This window comes from Eptesicus fuscus, chromosome 10 (assembly GCF_027574615.1).
Source record: "Eptesicus fuscus isolate TK198812 chromosome 10, DD_ASM_mEF_20220401, whole genome shotgun sequence".
NCBI lineage: Eukaryota > Metazoa > Chordata > Mammalia > Chiroptera > Vespertilionidae > Eptesicus > Eptesicus fuscus.
Window position 1 is genome coordinate 9418101 of NC_072482.1, and position 26295 is coordinate 9444395.

Below are 26295 nucleotides of genomic sequence, written 5' to 3' on the forward strand. Positions count from 1 at the left end.
TCCTGGACAGGCAGATCAAGACATTTATTGATGCAGAAGCTCAGAGGATGAATTAGTCCTGCTCTCCAGTCCATGACACGGTCCTCAGCAGTCTGCACGCCTGCGTGTGCGCATTTCTATCCCGCCTCAGCCCATCCCTCCCCGCCCCCCTTTCCTCCAATGGGCAGGCAGCCTAACTCCTGGACACACACACACTTTTATTGTTTGCACTCTGACAGTCTGTGTTACAGTTTTTAATTGAGCTACAGTTCTCATTCTGTTTCTTACTTATCAGTCCTGGTTTTGACATCTACTCATTTTGCTTTACGCGCATCTAATTCTCAGTGACTAACTGCAGCATACACCCCACAGAGCGCACCCCGACATTTTATGTCCCTTTCCTGAGGTTTGCAGAGCTGAATTGCCTCCCACTCCCAAACACAAGCAGCGCTGTGAGGACCGTCCCGGAGCGCGCAGTCTGATCCGGCGGGAGGAGACTGCCCTGCTGGGTGCGGCGGGTCTGGTACTTGATGTGAGGGCTGCTCGCCATGACGACGGGCCAGCCGGTACTTCTGAGACAGATGTTGAGGTAAGTGTGCTGAGAATACTCAGAGATGAATTAAGGTGTACGCTTTCTTTCAAAGAAATCATGCAACAAATAGGTGTCAAGAAAATAATAAGTAAATAAAAAGGAATTTTGAAATAAAAATTAGAGTGATGGAATCAAAAAAATCAATAGAAGGAATGAGGGAATAAACCACAGACTTGACATATTTTAAAGGCAAATCAGTGAATTGGAAGACAGTGTAGAAACACTCGTCCAAACACAGAAGAGAGAAACATGGGAAAGAGCAGCCAAAGCCACGGGGAAGCTACCAAGAGGCTTCCCGTCCGTCTAACACGCGCTCTGGAAGAAGACAGAGATGGGCCGGGGAAGAAGGAAATTTGAAGAGACAGCAGCTGGGATTTTCCAAATTGAAGAAAGCCATAAGCCCCGGGATGGAGCTTGCACTCCGAGTACTGAGCAGGATGGGTGTCAATAAACCACCCCTAGACGCGTCACCGGGAAACCACAGGGCTTCGGGGAGGAGGGGCCGCGCCACCAGCCTCCAGGGGACCTGCCCCGGAGGCACCACCTCGGTGACAACAGGGGCCAGGAGACAACGGAGGGGAGTGCCGTCAACTTGAATTTGGTAGGTTGTCACACTGCCATTCACAGGTGAAGGCACGGTACAGACATGTTCTGTGGTGAGGGGACTAAGCATATCCCACCCACAGAAGCCCCTGCCCCAAGGAGACCTCAGCGGAGAGGCAGCCGCGCACGAGGTCGGGTGCCTGGGCTCCGAGCCAGGGCCCTGGCATAGCCACAGAGCTACTTGCTGTGGGTGTGTTTGCAAGTGAAAAGTAGGGGTAATGACAGTGGCTGCTGTGAGACTGCATCAGGTCACATAGGTACAGGGCCTAGAAGAGTGCCTGGCATATGAACTGCGGAAGTATGAACATTATTATTGTGACCAATAAGAAGAAAAATAAGCAGAGATATGTGGGATAAGAGGAACAATGATGAGCATAGAAACAAATAAAATATTTAACTATTGACCATAAAAACTTGTGTGTGTGTGTGTGTGTGTGTGTGTGTGTGTGTGTGTGTGTGTGTGTGAAACATTAAGCAATAATGCCCGGTGGAGATAAGGCGAGGGGACGTCCGATGGAGGTTCCCCAAGCTGCAGCCCTGGAGGTGGGTGCAGAGAGGATGCATTTGTAATACCTATGGACATGTTGTAATTGCTTTTTAACTCAAGAAAAATAAAAATACATCCAAATAGACAGACGATCAGAAAAAAGATGGGGGGAGGGTTGCGGGGAAAGAATGGCAAAATTTTAACAATTCAACAGAGCAGGGACAGACAGTGAAGGAAACAAAAGAGACGATGGGATAAAAGGGTGTGAATGATCCTGTTCTTGGTCAAACAACAGCAAGAGCCTTACCTGTGTGTGCGTGCGTGTGTGCGTGCATGTGTGCGTGCATGTGTGCGTGCATGTGCGTGTGTGTGTACACATGTGCATGTGTGTGTGCATGTGTGCACATATGCATGATCTTATGAGCAGGGAGGTGATGGGAGTGGACAGCCACAGAGCTGTTATGCTGGGTTACCTGGTGGTGGAAAATGAATTGGATAGAAGAGGCAGCGCCAAGTAAGATGAGAAAAAATCATGCTTTAATAAGTGTGTCTGACTTATATTTTATGTAAAAGTATATTTGCATATATTGACAAAAAGAAATAAAAAATTAAAAAGCCATTGCAATACCCTTCCTTGAGAGGGAAGTGAGGTGTTATAGAGCGGGCTGAAAACTGTGCTGGGGCACCTGCCACACGTGTGACGCATCCGTCACGGGTGCTGACTGAAATGTTCATGACCCGTCTCAGCGACAGGGCTGGGGCAGTGACTCGTCTCGGCTTATTTGTCATTGCCCAGGAGCCTGCGGATTAAGGGGTGGCGGTGAGGATGGCGTGTCAGAGGGAGCCCCTGGCCTGGGCGGGGAGTCTCTGAGACGCCTTCGCCCTCCTTTGGGGCGAGGAAGACAGGTGCCTCCTGGGGTCCCCAAGGAGAAAGGCCCAGTGATGAGGCATCGAGCACAGACTGGGAATGGCCTCAGTGCTGAGCGAACACTTTAATGCGTTTTCATACCAAAATGACACTTCAATTGTCCAGAATTCCAGAGTCTTCTTCCATTTAGGATGCCAAACACCATATTTGGTAACGTTACTAAGTCACAGAGAGAGGAAAAAGCAGTTCATTCTTAAAGATAATAATTTGAAGGAAAACATTGTAACTTGACGTGATTCCTCCCACACCCCCTCGGGTTTCTCAAGAGCGCCCGTCACCCTGACCCCGTCTTGCAGAGGAGGTGCGCCTCGTAATTGATGAGCGTTTCGACTCAGGCTGAAAGGGCAGACAGCAGTCTGGGCTTCCAGACCGCTCCCCTCTTATCACTGGGGCAGGGCATGGGGATCACATTTTGGGGGGGGGGTGCTCTCATTTATAAAAATGATCAAATTATACCATGTCTGGGAGACCTGGTTTCTTTTTCTATGGCATTTTCATTCTGGCTACCCAAGTAATCACCATAATCGCACAAGATTAGCACACTCTGTCTGAAGCTTAGGCATTTGGCTCTGTCTATGCTTAATTAAGCTAAGGAGCTTATTAATAACACTATTCCAGAATGTGATAATATTCTATAAACAGTTCCGAGAATTAAGCAAATAAGCTCATTTGTTAAAAGCTCACACAAATGTGCGTGTAGGTAAGCACAGGGAAAATTTCAGCTCAGCTCCCAGCATGCACTGTTCAATACAAAACACCTCGGGGAGCTGAGGGCTCCTGGCTGTGTGGGCACCTGCCCAAGAGATGCTGCTTTAGCTGCTTAGATGTTCTTATCTCAGCGAAGGAGGGACAGAACCAGCTCCCAGGCCTGCCCCGGAGGAGGAGCTGCAGACCACAGCCCTTCCTCCCACTTGCCGATGTGGCTCTGGCTGGGGTGAGTGGAGGGCCCATGCAGCATGGCCTTAGACTCTTACACTGAAGGCTCCCCGGTGCCAGTGAGGGTGGGGTCGGTACATTCCACCCCTTCCCAAAGCCCCCTCTCACTGAGGCTGGTTTGTATGGGCCCCTAAGTGACTGTGGAGGTGGAGGGCAGGGCTCTCCTAAGGGCGTGAAATAAAACCCAAGCATGAAGATGTGTGATCTGGCAATAGACAGGGTGTCCCCAACAATGTATACGCACACTTTGAATCATTATGAAGGCAGTGTTTATTAAAATTACATTTCATTCTCAACATTGAGCTATCAGCTGTTAAAGTGGGTATACATTGTTGGGGACACCCTGTATATAATTTTTAGATGGGTTGAAACATGCAAACAGTGAGTTTTACATGGCTCTTTGATATAAATAATAAACTCTCATACTGCAAGATAAAGCTTGGTTCTATTAATTTACATCAGCTAGTGCTTAAAAAAAGTCAGCAGAGAGAAAGGTGCCCAGTTAAGGCCCAGGGCCGGGCAAGCTGCCGGCCGGCCTGTGGGTAACCGTCTGTGCTCCTTGATGTGGGGGCTGCTGTCCAGCTGCAGGGGCTGGAGATAAGGAGAACGTGTCCGCGGGGTTATAAATAGAGGACAAAATCAAATGGAAACGGTTTCAGCTGTTCGTCATGGTTTATGTGTTGCATAGACTTGTTGCAGTGGGCCAGGCTCTCCATCTAACCCAGTGGTTGGCAAACTGCGGCTCACGAGCCACATGCGGCTCTTTTGGCCCCTTGAGTTTTTAGCAAAGGCCAGCTTAGGTGTACCCTAATTAAGTTAATAATAATGTACCTACCTATATAGTTTAAGTTTAAAAAACTTGGCTCTCAAAAGAAATTTCAATCGTTGTACTATTGATATTTGGCTCTGTTGACTAATGAGTTTGCCGACCACTGATCTAACCCACATGGGTTTCTGGGCTCTGTCTCTGCAGTCACTTACTGTGGGGCGGGGGCTGGGATATATTAGCGAAACTCAGGGGGGTCATCCGAGGAAGCCAAAGGGTGCTGAGTCCCAGGGAAGGAGCCAGTGGGGACCCTGGGGAGTCACAGTGGAGGTGGGAAGCCAGGGAAGGGCGTCCGGCCTGCAGAGACCACGGAACCGCCGTGGAGGCTCACTCGGGAGGAGGAGCAATGGACGACGGCAGGAGAAGTAGCAGAGGGAGGCCTGGGCCTGGCAGAGTGGGAAGAACATGGGCTTCGGGAGCAGGAGCCACCAACTACCTGTGACCTCGGGCTACTGCATCCCTCTGGGCTTCAATTCTTCGTTTAAATGGGCTGATAACACCTTCATGCAAGGTTGCTGCGAGCATTGGAGAAATGTACAGAAGGCTCCAGCACAGGGCCCGGCACATGCAGGTGCACAGCAAGCAGGGTAGTAGTGGTGGTGGAGTAGTGACAGTAATTACCGTGGCGGGGGTTGGGGCCGGGGGGAGGAGGGTTGCAATACAGAAAATAATACTGCGTGGAGGACAGAAGAACGCAAACCCATTGCAATCGTTTCTAAGGCCTTGGTTATGGTCAAATATGCTAAGACATTGGCATTCCCCCTTCCTCTTTTCTGAAGGCACCCGTAAGGCCTAAACTAACAAGCTATCTAGGGCCCAGTGGACTAGACTGAGGTGCCTCTGTCCAGTGAGGACAGACACTTGTCCTTGCAACAGTCACAGCGCAGGGCTTCCCAGAGCAAAGCTTCGGCCTTTCGGCAGCCCCTGACTCCCACCACAACCTTGTCCAATGCGGGGCCCCATACTCAGCCTCTGCCTTCCCATCACTCACCCAGCCTCAAATTCACCGCTACTTTCATTGGCAACAGGATCTTCCATATTCCCTAACGTAGTCAAATAGGATTGATTTCGGAATTGGAAGTAAATGACTTTCTCATAAGCGTGCTTGAAATGTTGGTCTAATAGTCATGTTTTCAGAGCCGGGGATGGGGGTGACTCCTACCCTCATCCTTCATTTCTTCTTCTTCCAGAAAATAGCACCAGGACTCTTTCCACTGTTGTTTCTGTTGCGGCCAAACCTCGTCTCCGGGGGGCGGGGGGAGAGGGGCAGCAGGAGACGGGCAGGCGAGGGTTTGCTGATGGCTTCGGAGGATGAGTTTCAGGGACCACGAGATTCAGAGAGAACAGTGTCCCCGCCCTGAGCTCGAGTTCTGCCCACGTGAAATGCTAGTGTGCGTGGCTCTGTTTCTGTACAGACTTCAGGCCCAGCGGGTGGGGGCTGGACATTGTGGGGTAAGTGGAGAATAAGGGGACCCAGGAGTTAGGACTAGCATAAGGAGGCAAAACAGATAGCCAAACCAGAGGGCAGGTTATTGCGTTGGTTTGGGAGACGTGAAGGGAGCCAAGGGCGGAAGTACACACATCTCCATTCATCCTGAGGGCAGGGGGCAGGGCCCGGGGGCGGGGGCGGGGCTGACCACACAGGTTTTGGTACTGAGGCTCTGAGGCAACAAGTCCCAGGGATGACAGCGGGAAGGCAGTCAGCCCTCAGAGAAGAAACAGACACAGAGGAGGATTGCCCTAATATGCAAAGATAAAAATAATTTACAAGCTTCACGTTGAAACTTGAGGGGAAAGAGATCCTGAAAAGCTTGCAGTGTATAAGGGCTGGGAAGTTAGATATACATAACCCATTGTGACAAATTGAAGATGAATTAGATGTTATTATATGTCCTTTAGTGTTTTGTTTTGGTGAATATAAACTATTCGTAGGGTCTTTCATAGATTTACTTGTAAGTGCAATCTTTTTTTTCTTTCTCACATAAAGTCTTAGTTTTTGGTTATGGATTTCCCTATCACAGGGATGCTCAGGTCCCCTGTGGCTGGGGGTGGATGGGCAGCTGTACTCCGTGAATCAGGAGACGTGACAGTGATGCCCCAGGGCACAGTGACGCCCCAGGGCACAGCAGTTGTGGAGAATTCTCATTGCAGCACTGTCTGCTTTCCTTTCAGCTCATGGACTAACTGGCCATCGGCTGCTCCGGGGTCTGACAGGTGCCAGAGGAGAGCAGACTGTCACTCTTTGAAGTTGGGAAGATGAAAAGTTTCATAATTAGGAGCAGCTTCTGCCTTCTATGGGAGAGTCTGGATATTATCTTCGAGGCAAACACAGTTCTGTTTGAGATATTTTGATAATTCAATGGACCATGTGAGGTCTGTACATGGAAGGTTAAGCTGGACCATTCTTTGGGAAGCTCTGAAAATGAACGTAACCCAAATGCAGGTGCTTCCGGCTAAGAGTTAGGTGCTCTGGGTTCAGAAACACAGACTGGGTATTTCTTTAGCAGAACCGAGTTCCACACAAAGGAGAATGCTCCTCCCTCTAAACCTGCAGGTAGATTGCCCTGTGCCTAAAGAGGAGTGTTTGTGCTTGAATGGTGTGATGGTTGGTTTTATGGGTCAACTTGGCTGAGGTATGGTGTCCAGATGTTTGGCCAAACACCAATGTAGATGCTGCTTTTAGATGTGATTAACATTGACGCCAGTAGACTTTGAGTAAAGCAGGCGGCCCTCCAGAAGGTGGATGGCCCTCATCCAACCAGATGAAGACCTAAGAGAAGAAAGACCCCGGTCTCCCGAGGAGGAAGAAACTCCAGACTGCCTTGGGACTCGAGCTGCAACATCTACTCCTCCCTGGTCTTCAGCTCGCAGACTTGTCTTGCAGAATTTGAACTTGCTAACCTCCATAATCACATGAGGGAATTCCTTAAAATAAATCAGTCTCTCCTCTCTTTGTCTCTGTCCCTGTCTCCATACACACACACACACACACACACACACACACACACACACACACACACACACACACACACACACACACACTATGGGTTCTATTTCTCTGGGAACCATGACTAATACAGATGGTAGAGGTGTGTTCTTGTCCAAGTAGTTGCTCTAGCACTTTGGGCGGAGAGGACAGACCCCAATGAGATGGACACGCAGGCCTTAATCTTGTTCTCACCTTGCACGTGAATGGAGGTTCCCATCCAGGTACTGAGTCACGCTCATAGTAGCAGGGGAAAAGCACTATGGTATTTAGTGGGCTGCGCTTGGTCCTGCGTGATTAAGAATGGCTCTTCTCAATAGGCCATGGAGTCCCATTGAGAAACATGGAGTTTGATGAAAGATAAGACCAGGGGCTGGTCACTGAGTGCAGCCCACTTGGATGACTTGCTTGTGTCATTTAAGACTGAACAGCCCAGAGTTTGGACAAACAAAGTGCTCCAAACTCTGTGGCAGGCTGTGAGTCCCGACAATGCCCTGGAGGGAGTGACTGTGTGAAGAGGCAGCTGGGCCTGGAGGCCAAAGCAGGTGGCCGCTTGGAGCACCTGCTGAGGGGAAATGGAGGCCACCAAGAAGGAGGCCCCAGAGCCGCTTGGTAAAGGCCCTCCAAGAGCCCCACTTCCAGCCTGGTTTTTACCTCCTTTCCCAGGAGCATTTCCACCAGCCCCAAGCCTTCGGTAAAGTCTTGTAAGAGTCGGCCTCGTAGGATGCAGCAGCCAGGGAAGCAGGGCCTGAGGCTGGACCCGAGGCCCAGCACTGCCCCCATCAGAGGACAGCGAGCTCAGAGAACGGCGCCACAGAGGAAGGCGAGGGAGGCAGGGAGGACCCCCAGGGGCACACAGCAGAGCACTCAAGCGGCCGTCCTAGGAGACCCTCTCAGGAATGGTCTGGGACGAGTTTTGAGGTGAATGGATGATTTTTAGCAGTAACGCCAGTAGGGACTTGGGCCATAATAATCTGGGAATAAAAAGGAGGCGCACCCCTGCCCGGCTGTCACAGGCTGGCGGGGCCAGGGCTGCCGAGGCTCAGAGGGAGAAGTTTCCGAGGTGCTGCTCCTACCCCGGGAACAAGAACGGGCGGCTGAGCGGGAGGGGCAAGGCGAGAAGGCCCGCACTCTGGAACAGGACAGCATTCCTTCAGACACGGCCTGGGCGCTCATATTCCTAGCTGATGCCAATCCGAACTACAAACTGCTGAAGACATGAAATCTGGTTAAATTTGTTCCTTTTCACCCTTCTTAAAATATCAAAAGCTAATATTTTGCAGACAGCTCGGTGCTGGCCACACTGGCCAGGCCTCGTGGGGTCCAAAGTAAACACACCTGATCTAGATTCGGTCAGCATCAGGGGGTCCAAGAAGCGGCCAAGGAATGAGCAGAGGAATCCAAGGACTGTTCCTTATTGCGCAAGGCCTCAGCGGAGAACAACTCTTGCTGGGGAGGACTCGTGTGGCGTGTGGCAGGAGGGGCCAGGGCAATGGGGGCACGTTTATGAATCCGTGCGGGTTTGTTCACAAGGATTTTGATGCCGACCGGCCACTGGAAGCAGACCCGACTCCTGCTTCACGGTGATGAATATTTATACTCCTTTCTCTTCAGAGTCCATTCCAGTGACGGGTGAAGACGTGTGACGTGCGGTTTCTGGAGAGAACTTCGCTCGGGGGCCTTTGGGATGTTGTCTGCTGGAGACATCTGCGCGAGGTAATGATTTTCTGTACCACAGAATTGCAGAAATCTGCTTCCCCGGATTACGTGTCAGCGGACTAATGCCAATGAGCCTTTGTGGGTTGTTATTTTAGCAGCGAGGAGGCGTTTAGTGGAATTGGTGGTTTTTACCTGAATCTTAGGAAATCACCAACTATGTTAATACAATGGATGAATGACGGGTGAGCTAAGATCTTGCATAAACAGCAAGAAAAGAACAACTAATTGTCTGGATGGCAAACAGAGCATCCTGAATTCCTAACCGTGTGACATTATCAGGATGGACAGCGACTTTTGGAAGCTGCACAAGAGCCAGAGGCCTTCCCGCAGGTTCTAACTCACTTCAGTTCACTCAGACGCTGCCCCAGTGATGCAGGCCCAGTCCCCGTCGTCATGTCTGAGCTACGGTGGCCCTCTACCTTTCTCAGTGTGGTTCTCCCAGGAACAGACCCTAGTACAAGTGGTTCCTTTGAGAAGTCATCCTTGGATAAAATGCTAAGAAAGTGGAGGAGTGAGACAGGAAGGGAAAGCAGCTACATGGGCAACAGGAACTCAGTCCCATTGGGAGGACAGGGTAGGACACACACCTCTGAGTTGGGTAGGACACACACCTCTGAGTTGTTCGTCCCGGGGGTGAGGGAGGTGGCTACGTGTACACCAACTTCCAACAGTGATTGGTTGAGGCCTCCTGGGGGGTGTTAACTCCCAGCACTGGCCTGTCCCAGGCGCATCTCTCAGGAAGAGCGAAGGTGCTTGCAGATGGAGTGGCGTTAGCGTGCTCACACAGGTATGAAGAGGTGTATGAGTGGAGTCTGACACCATCTGTTCTTCATCCTCCTTGTTTGAAAAGATTACTACCTCTTCAGCTAATATAGTCTCTTACAAACACAAATAATTCTCTGGCAACCAACTCAGCAAAGAGAGAGGCAGGGGAAATGGAATATTCTAGCCAGTCCACTGCCTGGTTTTGTATCGGCATGGCTGGCATTTTGGGGACCAGGTTTATTGGTCCAGTGGATGGGAATGACTACAGTAGCTCCTAGTTTCCTACTGAACATATTTTAAAAGGAAAACAGATTGCCCAGACCTTGGCTCATGTTCTACAGGCTGGGGTGAGCTTCTCTCTCTTGCTGCCTCAGCTTCCCTTTTTGGGATGACACCTTGGAAATGAAGCTCTGATGCCAGAAGCTCCTTAACTATTTTTCATGAAGATCAGTTTTCCCTTGGTGCAGTGGGAAGTGACAGTGTGCTGCTATGATGGCAAATGCCACTTGGACCAACCCTGAGGAGGTAGACACCATCTGGGGCACGAGGGACTCAAGCCATTCCAAGGACTTGTCCTAGAACGATCCAAACAGTGCATCCTCCTTAGCCAGGTCGCTCAGCCTGTTTCTCACTGTGCTGCGCCAGGCACACCCTGCAGCTATTTAGGAAGCCAGGGAAAGGCACCCCTGGCGGGGGGCGGGGGGGGGGGCGGGAGGGGGAGCTTGATGAGACAGTGCTGTGTGGAGAGAGACTAAAAAATAAGCCAATACTCTAAAGAGGGACAGAGATCGGGCTATTTCCCCAGGCATGTTTAAGAAACCCACAGATTTTGCTGAGTTGACCATACAAAGGGAAATTATATATAGATAATCATCTCTGATAAACTGTCTCCAAATCGGTCCCAGTGGAGCTAGACTTGCAAAAGTCTCTCTCACAAATTATTTCTTTGATTTGTCCTTCTCCTCAAGATGCCAGCTCATTTGTCTTCTTTCCCTTAATTTTAACCCCTTAAATTATCTTCTTTGCTTATTCAAATCTTACAAAATCTACAACACATTCTCCCGCCCTACTAAATCTACTAGGGCCCTCAGATTCTACTCTCACATAACAGTCAACTGACATGTTCATTTAAATAATACTTTTCCTTCTGTTGTTCAGATGAGATACTTGCTATTTATTCTCTAAGGTCACTAACTCTTCCCTTTGTCATCTTCATTCTTCTGGTGAGTCCATTTGCTATTTTATTTTTTGGTTTTAATTTTCCATTTGGTTCTTCTTTACATTTTTGACATTTTGATACTTTCTACCTTTCAATTTATTTTAAGAGGGTCTTTCTTAATTCTCAAAGCATAGTTTTAGGAGCTGCTTTGTCTCTGTCTAATGATTCTAACCCTGAATCATGTAGGGGCTGGAATCTCCTGATTGTCTTTCCCCTTGTGAGTTGAGATTTTCTTGGTTCTTCTTATATGACACATAATTTTGGGTCACATCCTGAACATTTTCAGTGTCTTGTTTAAATTCTAAGACTACTTATTTCGATTTGTTTATTTCAGCAGACAGTCAATCTGCTTAGGTTCCGGCCACAGATTCCAATAAGCCTTCTCTGGGCTCCGATTCCACGTCAGCTCTGTTTTCAAAGGCTTTGCAGTGCTAGTCACTTCCATCCCACGTGTGTGTGGTCCAGTGGCCAGCATGGGACCTGGGTGCGAGTCTCCCCGTAGCAGGATTGCCCCAGCCTTTAGGATGCTCTCTAGATCCGTGCACGCTCAGTTTGAAAGTGAGCACAGGAGTTTATGTAAACAGCTTTATGGAATCATTGTCTTGATTTCCTTCCCCTCTGTGATCTACCTGACACATTATGACCCTAAAGCCCCACGCCTGGACTCCTCAATCCTGCCAGGTGATACCCATGACTATGTCTGCATCTGGGGCAAAGTGGTGGGAGGACAGAGAGGAAACGCAATGAGGAGTCTGCCCATTTTTTGGTACCACAGCCCCTCCGGTGAGAATGGAGGGATCTCCTCCATCAGAGTTCCAGACTTCTGTTTGGTGGCTGCAGCTTGTCACTGATTCCCCGGGGGACGCCAACCTGGTGGTACTTTGAATTCTGGTCTCCTTCCTGAAGCCGCCTGCTACCGATCACTCTCTGGGTTCTCATTTGCTGCTCCATCTACACTAATAAAAGACTAAGATGCAAATTGACCGTAACTTTGCAACACCCACCAGTCAATCAGGTGTGAGTATGCAAATTAACTGTACAAAGATGGCGGGTTAATTTGCATATGCAGGCGCAGAGCAGCTGGGGGTGGGGTGCGACGCAGGCGGTCCACACCGCCCCAGCTGCTCTGGGCCTCTGGGCAGCATGGGAAGGCGGAAAGGTGGCTCTGGCCAGAGCGAAGGTGGTGCTGGCAGCCAGGATAAGGAAGGCCCATTCTTGCATGAATCTTCGTGCATCGGGCCTCTAGTGTGTTCATAGTTGTCTTCCATAGGAGAAATAGGATAGAGTGTGATTATTTCATTTGCCCAGAACTGGAATGTGTCCATCTCACTGGCCGTGTGTGCAGTCAGGGCTGAAAAGTTACATCCACAATATTTTCCTTTCTCATAATCAGGCAGACTCAATCTCTGTCCTTCACCCAGCTCACGAGCCGATTCTATTTGTACTGTACTTCATCCCTTATCAAACCTCAGACATTTGTGCCCCTGTGATCCTGCCAAGCAGCCGGTTCTCAAACACCGCATCTCTCCACGGCCTCTCCTGCCTCGAGAGCACTGCAGATCATCCCACACCCAGTTCATAGGACAGCAGTTCCACAGCCCGAACCTGGTGATGCCTGGCAGTACTTTTGCTCATATGATCACACATCCTAAACGGTGTGATCTTAAGCCATTTTCATTAGACCCAAGAACAAGAAAGGACAGGCTGTTACTAGTATTAGCTAGTAGTGATTCAATGAGTGTAACAGGACAAGAAAAAACCCCCACTAAGTGTCAATACTAGAAGATTGTTCTTTTGTGATGAATATAATTGCATTTCTAGAAAACTCAAGAAACTATATCAAGAAGAAGACCATTAAAATTAAAAAGAGAATTTGGTAAGATAACTGGGTGCAAGGAAAAAAATAAATATTTTAATACATATTTATTGATTTCAGAGAGGAAGGGAGAGGGAGAGAGAGAAACATCGATGATGAGAGAGAATCATTGATTGGCTGCCTCCTGCACGCCCTTCCCTGGGGATCAAGCCCGCAACCCGGACATATGCCCTGATCAGGAATTGAACTGTGACTTCCTGGTTCATAGGTGGGTGCTTAACCACTGAGCAACACTAGCTGAGCAGGAAAACATTTTTAAAAACTAGATTTTTTTTCTATCTCAGGAAATAGAAAAATATTCCATTCACAAAAGCAGCAAAAATTATAATACACTTAGGAAGAAATCCTACTCCTAGGCCTCTATTCCAAGGACTGGCAAATTGGGGCTGGCAGGCCATTCTGTCCTGCGGTCTGTTTTGTATGGCTTTGGACTGTGAGCTAAGAATGGTTTTTACATTTTTATAGGGTTGTAAAAGAAGAAGAAGAATATGCAACTAAGACCATTTAAAGCCCACAAAGCCTAAAATATTTACTATCTGGTCCTTTAGAGAAAGAGTTTCCATAGAAGTAAAAGCACCAGTATATAAAAATATATGTGCATGGGTGTTTATTGCAGCATGTTTTATATGGCAGAAAAATGGAAATAAAGTAAATACCATCAACTAGAAAATAATAGAAAATATTGTGATAAAACCATTCTGTAGACTATCATGGACACAAAATCCTGGATGCAGTGTAAAGCAGATGTATGTGTATGTGTGTGTGTGTGTGAGTGTGTGTGTATGTGTGTATAAAATATCTCTCTCTCATTTTTAAAACAAGCCACTCAATCTCCCATATAAGTATGTGAATGTTAATATAATTATATTGACATGGAGAAAGAACTTTTGAATGCTAGATTAAGGGGCATGAACATTTTTGTTTGGCGATGAGGAAACCTCAGAGGTTTCTGAGTGGGAGTGCGGGGATATTAATCTTTTTAATGTAATCCTTACTACTTATTACCCAGAATTCTAGTGTAAAGGTGGCCAACTTCCTATTGGCAGACTGCTGCCAAATGCGCTTTTCCCCTCCCCACCAACCCTTCTGTTTGGTGGATTTCTCTTATTTGGACTCGACATTCTTGGATTCTTCTGTAGCATTTGAAGAGCTTTGTGGCTTTGGCAGCACCTTAGTCAAAGCTGACTCTGAACTCACTCCTCTGAAACCCACCCTCTCCTTCCAGGGCAATAGCAGGAAGGCATGGCCGCCACTGTCTTCTTGAGCCCACCTACAGCGTCACCGCCACACCCTGGTTAGCGGCTGTTAGGACAGAGGCATCCCCGATTCAGCTCTGCCCCTGAGGATACGGCTTCTGGCCTCCTAGGTTCGGACCCCTTTTTGCATGTGCTGTCACCTCTGTTCTGGGAGTTAAAGGTTTTGTTTTGGTTATTTCATTGGGGGTGAGGTGAAACTAAATTCTCATGATTCATCTTCATGACAACCCCCCCTATTTTTATAGGAATACATTGTTTCTTAACCTTAATTATTAACCTGGTCTTGCTTTAGATGATTGGTGCAGACAATTAATAAACTTTACATCTTTGATGTTCCTTGTCTGTTAAATTAGGTACATCACCCATTTCTGTAGTCGTTCCGTAATTATTTGCTTTTGTCTTCCAACAGAAGGGAGTACCCTCAAGGACCCTAGTATTTGCTATTGAGTTGCTAGATACTACATCCCAATGATTTATTAGGAGGTTTTCTAGACTTCAAAATCATCTCAACATGTGTTAATAAGTTATTTTGCAAAACACAATCAAAATTTAAAAATATTCAGGCATCATTAAAGATGTCTTCAATAAAGATTAAATAAATGAAATCAGTCTTTACCTCATTACAAAGCTCACATTTTCAGCAGTAAAATCGAGGCTTGTGGTCTGGTAGCAGGTTTAAGCATCTGTATGCAGGAGTCATTCATTCATGGAATGGCTATAGGACAGCTGACCTGGAATCACCATGTCCTGACCCACATTAGGTTGTAGTGAGACCTGCGCATGTGACCGAGGCTTCCTTGGATATTTTCCTTGGGGCAGAGTTATGGTGAGGCATGACTCCTAATAACAATTGCAAAACCAAAGAGCAGACAATCCAATCTTATGCAAGGCAACTTTTAAAGATTAGAGAAAAGCAACTTCCTAGGATTCTTCTAAACACCTTGAGAGAAAATTAAAACAAGTGACAGACTAGGAGACAACACCTGCTACACATCCTAAGACCAAGGCCAATATCCAGAGGGCAGAGGAACTCCTCCAAAGCATAAGAGAAAGTCAACCACCCAATGGACAAAGGCTGCGAGACACTCAGTCCCACCAGCTGTCAGGGAAATGCAAAATAAGACAATAATGAAGTACTATTTTTTTTTAACTCTCCAACTGACAAAACCTAAAATGACTAATATTATTATGTATGAGCAAGGATGCAGGGGAACAGGTGCTGTCACACACTGATGGGAATACACATTAATGAAACGTTTGGGAAGGAAACTCGGGAGTGAGCAGAAAAATTAAAAATATACATCCACTGTCATTCTCCCCAGTTCTACTTCTAGGCATCTATCTCAAAGAAACACTCATTTGTAGACACAAAAAAAATGTTTGCATTGTTTGTGATAGAAAAAAAAATTGGGGAGAAATGAAATGTCTGTTACAAGAGAGTAAGTAAATAAATCATGGTTTATTCATACTTAAAAATAGCCCCACTAAAATTGGTGAGTGATAGACCCATAATCACTGTTAAAGGAGAAAAGCAAAGTGCAGAATAACTTGTACATTATGGTCCCATTTATGCAATAAACAAGGCGTCTTTGTACACGTCTGCTGCCTATCTACCATCTATGTAAGTATGTATGTATGTATTCATGCATGCATCTATCATCCATAGGTCAATCATCTATCTGTCCACCTACAAAAGCACAGAAGGGGTGGAAGGACATGCACTGAATTGTGGGGAGTGGTTACTCCCCTCTAGAGAGCGGCCATGGTTGGTCCTGGGGGAGAGGAGATGAAGAGGGGCTCTTACAGTTTGATATGCATATAAGGTAGCCTTTGAACATTCTACAGAGGTATACACACATGAATCACTTGAACAATTAACAAGAGACAAAAACTAACCCTCCACTGACTCCATCACTTTCTAAACTCCAGACCAGGGGAGACCCTAGGAAGATAGGTTTGCCCTTCCTGGACTGACTTAGCCCTTGCCCACCTCCCAGTCAGCTCTCTGCCTCCTTCCCTTGTCATCTCCCTGGGAGTAAAGGTGGGAAAAGGCTTCCTACACTGGCTCCCATCCCTTCTTTTTATCATCAGCTTGAACTCAGTGAGGCCATGTGAGTTTCCCGGGTACAACAGGGGCCCAGTACCTCCTTCTGAGCTGGGCTGTGGGTTTTCCTGCCACCTGAGGGCACTGACCTGGGACCCCATCAGAAACTGGGCTCCGGTTGTGGCTCCACCCCGTAGGAGCTCAGTATTATTGGGCTTGTTTACTAACTCTCCCAGGCCTCAGTTTCTTCAAGTTTCATCAGAGGATAATAGCAGCGCCTCTACCAAAGTTGGCCATTATTCTCATTACGGTGGGAACTCGACCTCTTGGACACTTCAGGCCCAAAATCTCCCGTAGACACTGACGGCTGACCTCGAGCTCCTCTCTTTACTCCCAGTCCTTGCAGGCCACCCCAGCTCTGTCCAAGCACTGACTGCAGACTTCAGGGGCCTCTGTAGCACTCCTGCCCAGGGCCACTCTTTCAGCCTCGCTTGGGAAGCTGCCCAGATTCCTGCTCTTATTCTCCCCACCCAAGCTGCCTGCGCTGGGCTTTTGCCCATGAGATGCCTGATGTACGATGCAGCCTGGATGTGCTCGGAGCATCCTGCCCTTTCAATGCTGCCCAAGAGCAGGCAGACACCTCGGGAAGGGAGCACAGGGGCCCGTGGGGGGACATGTGTCTGCCCGAGGTTTCGGTCTCTCCTCTGAGGTCCATGCTTTAGCTCATTGGCCGTGGAGCTGCGCAGTGTACCTTTAGGCTCGCTGAAGGAAGCGGTGGTGCAGACTGTGCCTTAGAGGGGGCTGGTCTGCGGGGTCATGCTACTCTAGTAACTGAAGCCAACACCAAGCCAAGGCCACCCCCACCCTGAGCAGAATGGCCACGTGGGGAGAGATACTCCCACCCAGCGTGCTCTGGGTCTGAATGCTCTGGACGGTCGGTTTTCAGCAAGGGACACATCTGTGTTCTCAGGGTGGTCAACAGTAGACACAGCAAAACCTCTGGTGTTTTCAGCATCAACGACAGAGCCCCCACTCCCTCTTCTACCTCATCTGCGGTTACTCATTCCCCTTTTTAATCAACGTACAGTGATTAAATAACTTGTTCTCCTTAGAAATGAATCAACGTGATATGAACTATCTTTCCCTTCCGAGCCTGGAGGGACCCCCACTCAGACACAGGCCTGCCTCTCCCAGCCACGAGCTGCCTGCTTGCCATACAAGTTGGCGCTTTTCGGCAGGTTATTCTGGTATCTGATGAGAATAGCCCTGACAAGTTATTTCTGAAATACCGGAGTGAAACTTGCCACGGATGTACATTACTCTGGCGATGAGATTAGAAAGCATCAGCTGCCTCCCGGGAACCTGCAACGACTCTCCCAGGAGGGAAAGGCGTTTTATTTTAAGGCATTTCATTAAACGAAATAGGTGTTGGGAAAATTGGTTCTTTGAAAGAGATTCAACTTAGAACCTCAGGTTATGCTACATTCCTCAATAAATCCCAAATAAGTCCCGTGTGAAAAATAGAATAATAAAAAGAAAACTATAAGAAAAATTAGGAAAGCATTAAATAGATAGGAGGCTATGAACAACCCATCATTATTATTGTTACAATAATAAGTACAAAAGCAATGGAGAAAGTCATAAGAGAAAATATCAATGGATTTGACAATATCAAAAATAATAAAATAGAACACTGCCTATTAGAAGGCACTTTACAAAGACTAGTGGGTGAAACAGAGGGGCAATGGCCAGGTGCTTCCTTGAGACCCTGGGAATAAAGAAACTGATGTCACCTTATGAGAGCTGAACCAACAAAAACCTTTGCACAGCTCTCCAGGAGATGAAACCAAGAGGATACACGATGCCCATCATTGGGCCCGCCCTCCCCATCTGCTTTAAGAAAGAGAAACCCCTCCTGTCGCACTCTCTGCTGCCATTTTCCGAAACACAAGGCCTCTCTTCCTCCCGGGCCACAGCGTCTGGGCCAGAGGCTGGTTCCTGACCAAAACAGCACATCTTTAGGCAGCTGTTGTCTTTAAGGTCTAAAAAAGATCAATTGGGTCAGTCAGGTTCTCTTTCTTATAACATGGAGCTAAGAAATAACTAGCTTGATAGCCTTGGGGACAGAACGTTCGAAGGTGCTTTGCGGTTCCAGTTGGGGTCAGAGCAGGCCCTGAGCAAGCGTGGTCTGTGGTCAGCAGGGCTGTGGTCAGTAGGGCTGGCAGGCTGCAGAGCAGACACGTGCTGAGGTAGCGAGAGGCCCTGAGGGAGGGAGGCGTGGGTGAGTGTTGGGCTCTGGAGGGGGACTTGTGTTCCTGATGTCCCCCTCCCCCCTGCCAGGTGCTGGCTCTGGCTCCCATTCCAGCTTGGAGGGGGACTCCGACCTTATTATTATTGTATCTTGATGAGGTTATCACCATCACCACACATGCATCCTGGGTCTGAGCTGGCTCACTGGGTCTCTATTTCTAATAATCAGAAGATTACCAAACTAAAAGTAATTGTTTCTGTCACCCAAAACAGTATCAACATGACGTGGTTCATTTTGAGGGGAAATATGTGTAGTTTAGTAGAAAGAAGCCTAATGTAAGTGTCATTTTGTCTTTTCTGGAGAAACGGGTATTGTGCAGGGAGGGGCTGGTCTGCCTGAAAGCTGACTACGATTGCTGTAGGTGTTTGCTGCAGTGGGCAGTGGGTGCCTGGTGGGCTTTCACCGTGACCTTGGGAATCCAGCTCTCAAAACCCTTTACTTCTCTTTGTTTTGATTCCCATTGTGCTTGGACATGCCTACTTACTAACCTTCCAATGACTAATCCATCTTGTTCCTTGGGAGAAGATGCCCTGGATGGAGGCAGTGTAAGAGTTCCTGTCCATTAAAGAGCCTCTCCCATGATCTATTTAAAAATTGCCTCTCTGGTTTATAGTGAGTTGATTGACATGCATCAGTCTTTCTGAATCCAGCCAGCCAAGGCCAGATCCCGGATCCTGTTTCATTCATTAAGTTAGGACCACCCTGTCGGGACTCTTGGGAGGCAGCCATCCATCTTTTCGTGTTGACATTCCAACCAAATGTTCTTCCTTGTTGTATACATGACAATTATTAGTGTTACCCATTGTCAGTTAATATATTCTACAGCCTCAGCTTGCTCAAATCATTTTTTTTTTTGTTTGATCCCAAGATGACAGCAATGCATTCAATCAATTCCATGAAGACATCAGTCATACTGGCATGGCTGCCATTCAGATAACCACATGTCTTGGAATTTCAACTTTCTGAAATGTTACAGAAGGGACCTTAAGAAACAGTTTTGCTCTTTTCGTCTCCAGATGCCCTGAGTCAGCTTTCCTGCTTTTAAAGGTCCCTAGAATCTCTCTCCATTTAATTACGCTTTATTTGGGCAAAATGTCTCTTTACATGAGCAACTATCTTTTCAATACAATTGAAACTTTTTTCTTCCTTTTTAAGTCTCTGTAAAGATGAATTGCAAGTTATTGGTTCCTCTGTGTGATGTAATCAACAGCTGGTTCTCCCACAGCGATGCTTTTTTAACAGGGACCAGCTCCTGATGACTGGTGGCAATGGCGAGTGGAAATGGTCTCTCCACGTCCCTTTCCTTGGTCCAGTGTGGCCAGAGCTCTTTCTCGGGAGAGAGAATCTTCCTTCCTGTGCGGCACCTCTCCCCTCTGTGTGGCTGTTCGTGTCTCCATCACTCAGCGCCTCAAACCTTCCTATGCCCTCTTCTGTCTCGATAACCTCACGTTGGATGAACAAATCTGCTATTTTATATAGTGTTTCTTTATGTATTAGGAAGTTAACCTGTTATAAATTTACATCATGATTTTTATTAGACTGTAGTTGGTTTGTTAGAGTTCCAGGTATGAAGTTTCATGGGTGTCGAGAAGTCTTTCCAATCGTAATTTTCCTACAATCCCTGTTCTTGTTAGCATGGAGTTTTGCCTTTATTCCACTCCAGCAGGCGTGCCTGTGCTGAAAACCAGTTTTAAGTTCCCCATTCACAGCTTTCTTTTCCCCCCGGACCAATCACTCTGTTATCTAACTGAAATCTCCTTTACAGATTTCTCGTTTCAGGCACCAGGTAAGTTTCTGAAAGGTCTGTCGTGAACATGGTGGCTTTCTGCCCAGCTTTTTTTTTTTTCCTTTGGAGAAAGATACCTCTTGGATTCCTTAAAAATCTTGTTCCGTTTACGTGCAGGTGGGCTAAGTCATGGCTGAGGAGCGGGCACAAGCTCTAGGCTCAGTCAGGTGGAGGTTTCCTTCCCCTGGTGCAGGGATGGCTTCAGAGATGGTCACATGATCAAAGCCATGCCAATCACTCCTCCCTGGAGGGTCTTCTGCCAGCATTGTTGGGGAAAATCCCTTTTACTAGAATTTTGAATTCTACAGACCTTGTTACTTAGTGCTTCCTGGGCCACCTTGCCACTATCTGCAGAGAGGCTAGCAGAGAACAGAGTCACGCAGAACTGAGAGATGGAAGAAGGAGCAAGAGAAGGGGATGGGAGGGGAGGGTTCAGGGAGAAGGTGGGTAGAAGAGGGAGAAGAAGGAGAAGCCTACCTTTGAAGCCAACAGTACTCCTTGGACTTCCTGGTTACATGAGTCAATCAATTTCCTTTTATGCTTATAGCCAACCATCCCACCCAATACAAATTGAGCCCAAATTAATGGCATTTTTGGTAAGTATAATTAAAAAAATCAAACTAAATGCTCTAATACACAACCAGAGCTTAAAATAAACATGTGGTGAATTGCTTAAAAATGCAAAAATCTACTTGGTAACTTTTAAATCATCACTTCTGCTGCTTTTCTCCGAACTGTCTCGCTTCTGTAGAGTTACGAGGAGACACAATGTAGGCCCAGGGCTGCTGGGCAGAGGGGATGGGGGTATCTTGACTTTTGCGTTTCCTCTTGTTGAGATACAATAGTTTTCACTTTGCAGTAACAGTTTTGTTTTGTGGCCCCTGGTGACGTCTATGCCTGCCCTTCATCAGCCTTTCTCTAGTCCTTACCTGTGGTGGTTTTGGTACTTAAGCATAAGTACTTCTTTACACCTACTCCTATCAAACCTCATCTAGGTTTACATTAGAATTCTCCCAGGTTTTCTGAAGCACCAGTGAACCCACTCAGTTGGAATTGTATACAACCTGAAAATACAACTCTTCCATTTCCCAAACCATTGAAAACGATAGTTGAAACCCATGTGGGTCACAGGACCCTACAGGCTGCTGGGAGCCCACAGCACTTCTCTCTGCAAACTAGAAAAGGGTGCCCTTAGGTGCCCTCAGGGGAAAGCGACCCTGGGCCCGTGCACCTGGAATGGGGAGCGGGGCAGGCTGGGTCTCAGACCCCCCTCACCACCACAACTGAGCCCACGAACCACGTTACAAAGACCCCTTTAATCTTCCTGGGCTGTGTGTGCATGAGCTTGGGTCTAGTATAAGCCCGTTGGGCAGATCTTGCAGGATGAAGGCAAATTAAACTCAGAAGAAAATGTCAAAGTTAAATGAACCTCATTTGTGGAGATGATTTATTGTATTTAAAAGTTTTGGAATTGGACAGAAATTAATTTTAATTCTAGCTTGGCCACTTGGTAGGTCACCTCACTGAAACACCATTTTTAAAAAATCTGCAAAATAAAAATCCTACCTAATAAAAAAGTAATATGCAAATTGACCATACCTTCGCCACACCCACAAGCCACACCCACTAGCCAATCAGAGCAAATATGCAAATAAACCCAAACAAGATGGCTACAGCCACAGAGAGCAGGAGGGAGGCTTGGGTTTCCCAGGCAACAGAGGAAACCAAGCTTTCCACCTGCCCTTGCTGGCCTAAGCCTCCACTCAAGGCTACAAAGTTTCAATTATAGAAGGTAAACAAATCCAAACAGAAATGGCGGCAGCCACAGAGCTGGAAAGAGCAGGAGGCTAGGGTTGAAGGAGGAAGCCAAGCTTCTGCAGCCCTGGCTGGCCTAAGCCTCCATTCCAGGCTACAAAGTTTCAATTATAGAAGGTAAATAAACCCTAAACAGAAATGGCTGCTGCTGCGGAGTGAGCAGAAGGCTTGGCTCTGCTCCAGGCTACAAAGTTTCAATTGTAGAAGGTAAATAAATTCCAGATACCAGGGCCTCCTCTTGGGTCACCAGGGGGCATGGCTGGCCTGCAAACCACTACAGGCCCCTCGCTCAGGCCACCCCATGCCCCAAGGGAACCCCCACCCTGATCCGGGACACCCTTCAGGGCAAACCAGCTGACCCCCACCCGTGCACCAGGCCTCTATCCTATCTAATAAAAGAGTAATATGCAGATTGACCATCACTCCAACACACAATATGGCTGCCCCCATGTGGTCCAAGATCCTGCCCCCATGTGGACACAAGATGGCCACCACAAGATGGCCAGCAGGGGAGGGCAGTTGGGAGGCACCAGGCCTGCAAGGAAGGGCAGTTGGAGGTGATCAACCCTGCAGGGGAGGGCAGTTAGGGGTGACCAGGCCGGCAGAGGAGGGAAGTTGGGGGCAAACAGGCTGGCAGGGGAACAGTTAGGCATCAATCAGGCTGGCAGTGGAGTGGTTAGGGGGTGATAAGGCTGGCAGGCAGAAGCGGTTAGGGGCAATCAGGAAGGCAGGCAGGCGAGCAGTTGGGAGCCAGTAGTCCTGGATTGTGAGAGAGATGTCCAACTGCCCGTTTAGGCCCGATCCCACTGGAGATGGAAGGAGCAAGAGAAGGGATCGGGCCTAAATGGGCAGTCGGACATCCCTCGAGGGGTCCCAGATTGGAGAGGGTGCAGGCTGGGCTGAGGGACAGCCCCCCCTCCGTGCACGAATTTCGTGCACCGGGCCTCTAGTAATACCATATTTCATAGACTCTAGATGGCATCAGCTATAAGATAGGATCATCTTCATTGCAGAGGTTTTTATAATGTAAACATTTAAAATCAGAACATGAAAAAATAGCCAAGTGGGGTGTATCCTGATTTGAGGTGTTGCCACTGTAGGACTATAGGACATAAGGTGATGCCCCATATAGGTAATGGCTCTCTCTGGGAGGATTATGTGACATAACGCATGTTGAGTTCTTGCCACAGCTCAGAGTCGGTGCTCAATGAATGATGGAGGCTGTTGTTGATGTGGTTGTTATTTGGAGCTGGAGACAAATAGTAACAAAAGAATACACTTGATTCAGGTCTTCACAATCTCGCAACATGCCCAGGCTGCTGTCTTGCCCAGCTCTGGGAGAAGACACTAGAAGCCGATGTGCACCGGCAGGTCTAGAAGTAAACCTCGGAGGAATATTAAAGTATAAAAATTCACAAAACTGAAAAACAGTCCTCTTTATTCTGAGAATGGAGACCCAGATCCGATTTTCCCAAATCCCAAATGTACGTGAGAAACCTTTTTTAAAGGAGTATTGTTTCAAAGGTGGGTTGGGATCCTTCTCTGCATTTGGAGCAGGAGAAAGAAAACGTTCAGAATGCCTTGTTAGCCTTCCCAGTGTTGGTCGTTTCCTTTGCCTCTCACTGACAGTTTCTTCTAGGACATTTCCTGCGATTTTGGAACTGGCCATTGATTGGCTCTCTAGTGAAAACCCTTCTGTGCAGCATCCTGTGACGTCAGTTCTCATTTAGGCCTGGACGGTCTATGGAGGACGGAGACGTGCCAAGAGGTGTCAGTCAAAGCCTTTCACCTGCCTCCAAGGCAGCTGGTTCCTGGACTGGTTCGGGAGTGGGCCTCATGCCAGGGAGCAGCCATTCATTGTCCTTTATTGCCAAAGACAGTGTTGCCAGTGGGAGAACGCTGATGTAGAAATACCGACGCCAGAATCCCAGTGAGTGAAAAATGGCCTGGTTTGTGCCGCCATCTCTGAAGCAGTCTCTTTCTTTCCCCACAGACTGGGCTTGACAGCATTTTTAGAGATATGACAAATGGAACCAGGGTGTATATGAACATGGTCAAAACACAGCCCACAGGATGAAAAGCTCCTGTGTACGGAGCCGGTAAGCAAACCCAAGGGAAATGACTCTCCGATGGACACAAATATTCTATGACTTTTTTATTCTTCCGTTTCCGATCTAAACTTGTTTCAGCATCAGGATTGATCTAAATAATGTACAGAGAGGGCCAAAAAAAGGAGCTTGTGGCAAGAGCTTATCTACCTAGTTTGGGGTAGCTTGGTTTAAGAAAAACAAATAATGTGGAAGTGTCAGGGAATTTTGAGAATGAAATGCAAGTGGCAGCTCCAGATCACAATGTCAGAGAAAAGCCAAATGACTTGAGAAGATGGGGCCACCTGACCTTACCCAGGTGGGCTGGCTGACCTGCCATTCGCACACACAGCTCTCATTTCCTCTCTGCAGGTCACTTGCAAGTGCATGCCACAGGGGCGGGGTGTGGCACAGTCTGGAGCGAAGCTGAGTCGTCATTTTGCGCATGTAATGGTACATGGTGAGGGCTCCCACCTCCTCACCCTGGGAGTCACTAAAGGACTCACTGGGGACTGAACTTAATTTCACTTGATTTAATTTCTCCCTAGGAAGAAATTAAAGATGTATGACTCGGGAACATCATACATCTCCCGAAAGCAATTTCCCTCAAGGTTACTTTGGACGTTTTAAACATGTGTATGAATTCCTCCTTATGCCTTCTCACTCTTAACCTTGTGTCTGAGATGCAGTGATGGTGGGCTGCTGCCTGTGGCCAAGCACCAGGAGGGGCTTGTGCAGTTCTGGGCTTGAGTCGCAGTGATCCACTCACCTGGACCTCCCCGGATCATGAGCACATTTGAAAGAGGATGGTGTTAGTCTGCTACTTGCATGAAATGAAGTGATAGTGATGATGACTTGATTGGCACCACTGAACCAGCTACTTTCTCTTAGCGGTGAATCTCAACATTGTTAGTCTCCAGAGAAAACAAAGGTTTGCTCACCCAGGGCTTCTGCTGGCATATTTGCAATCACAGATTCCTCTGTGGGAGGTCTCCCCGCCCCAACCTGCGCAGCCGCAGGCAGCCCCGGCTTGCTTAATCCCAAGAATGTGGTAAACGGGATCCATTTACATACGTTATTGCACCAAAATGATGGAGAATTTATAATTGTGACAACCCAAGGTACTGAGAGTACAAAGCTAAGTACATTGACACATAGGCCATGGGTACCTTCTGTCATAATCTATGTCATTACTGTTGGAACAGTTTTATTTGGGGTTAGAGAGTTAGATATATTTTAAGAGCAAACCCTTATACTACTTTGTGTGGAGAAGCAATTTATAAAAGGTCTTTCCCCCTTGTCTCCAGGAATGAAAACAGACCATTGGGTCCTTTGAGTCACATGATGCTGACAAGTCCTGGGATCCATGGAGGCCTGCTCCCCTGCCCCGCCCTCCCGGCCACCAGCCAGGTGGGTCAGCTGCCCTGCTGCCGGACTGGCTGCTCCTCAGGCGTCTGCTTTCCTGCCCAATCAGCTTCCTTATTGCTTTGGGTCACTGACCCCTTCGAGAACCAGATAAACTATTACCTCCAGAATAATGCACACTCATAACCCCCCCCATTTTTTTCATGCAATTTCAGGGGCTTGGGGTCCAGGCCAAGGAAGGAACTTTACATAGGGTTTTAAGAGAAACTAACTGTACTAAAGGTTACCAAAATTTTAAAACTTTTTTTTGATACAGAGATATCTATGTGCTTTTATATAAATGCATTAAATAACCAGCTCGAATGCCAAGTCTAATAAAGACTGTAATTGAGACATACTGATGAGTATAAAGGACACTTTACCATGTCGGCCAACTGTGCTGTGAAATGGAAATGTCTGTGATTGCCACTGGTGGCAGGTGCTGCTAGTGCTACTGTGGTCTGCTGCCTACATTCATCACTGAGGTAGTGCTAAACCGCAGGCAGAGGTCAGCAAAAATGAAGGTGCATTTCCCCCGTCCAAGACCCTGGACTTTAGGTTAAGAATCTCTGAGGCTCTAGCGATTCTCCGCCTGGAGCTGGGCCTGGCGCAGGGCCTGGCTGCCTTAGCCCTTCCCATTCAGGCCAATGAAGAGGACATAGGCCGCCCCTTTCCT

At 47.7% G+C, this 26295-nt stretch overlaps 1 protein-coding gene across 1 annotated transcript in view; it reads right to left on the bottom strand.

The window, feature by feature from the left end:
- Window positions 1–26295, bottom strand: part of KIF6 (kinesin family member 6) — a 389490-nt gene that overhangs the window by 40904 nt on the left and 322291 nt on the right. The window lies entirely within an intron of this gene.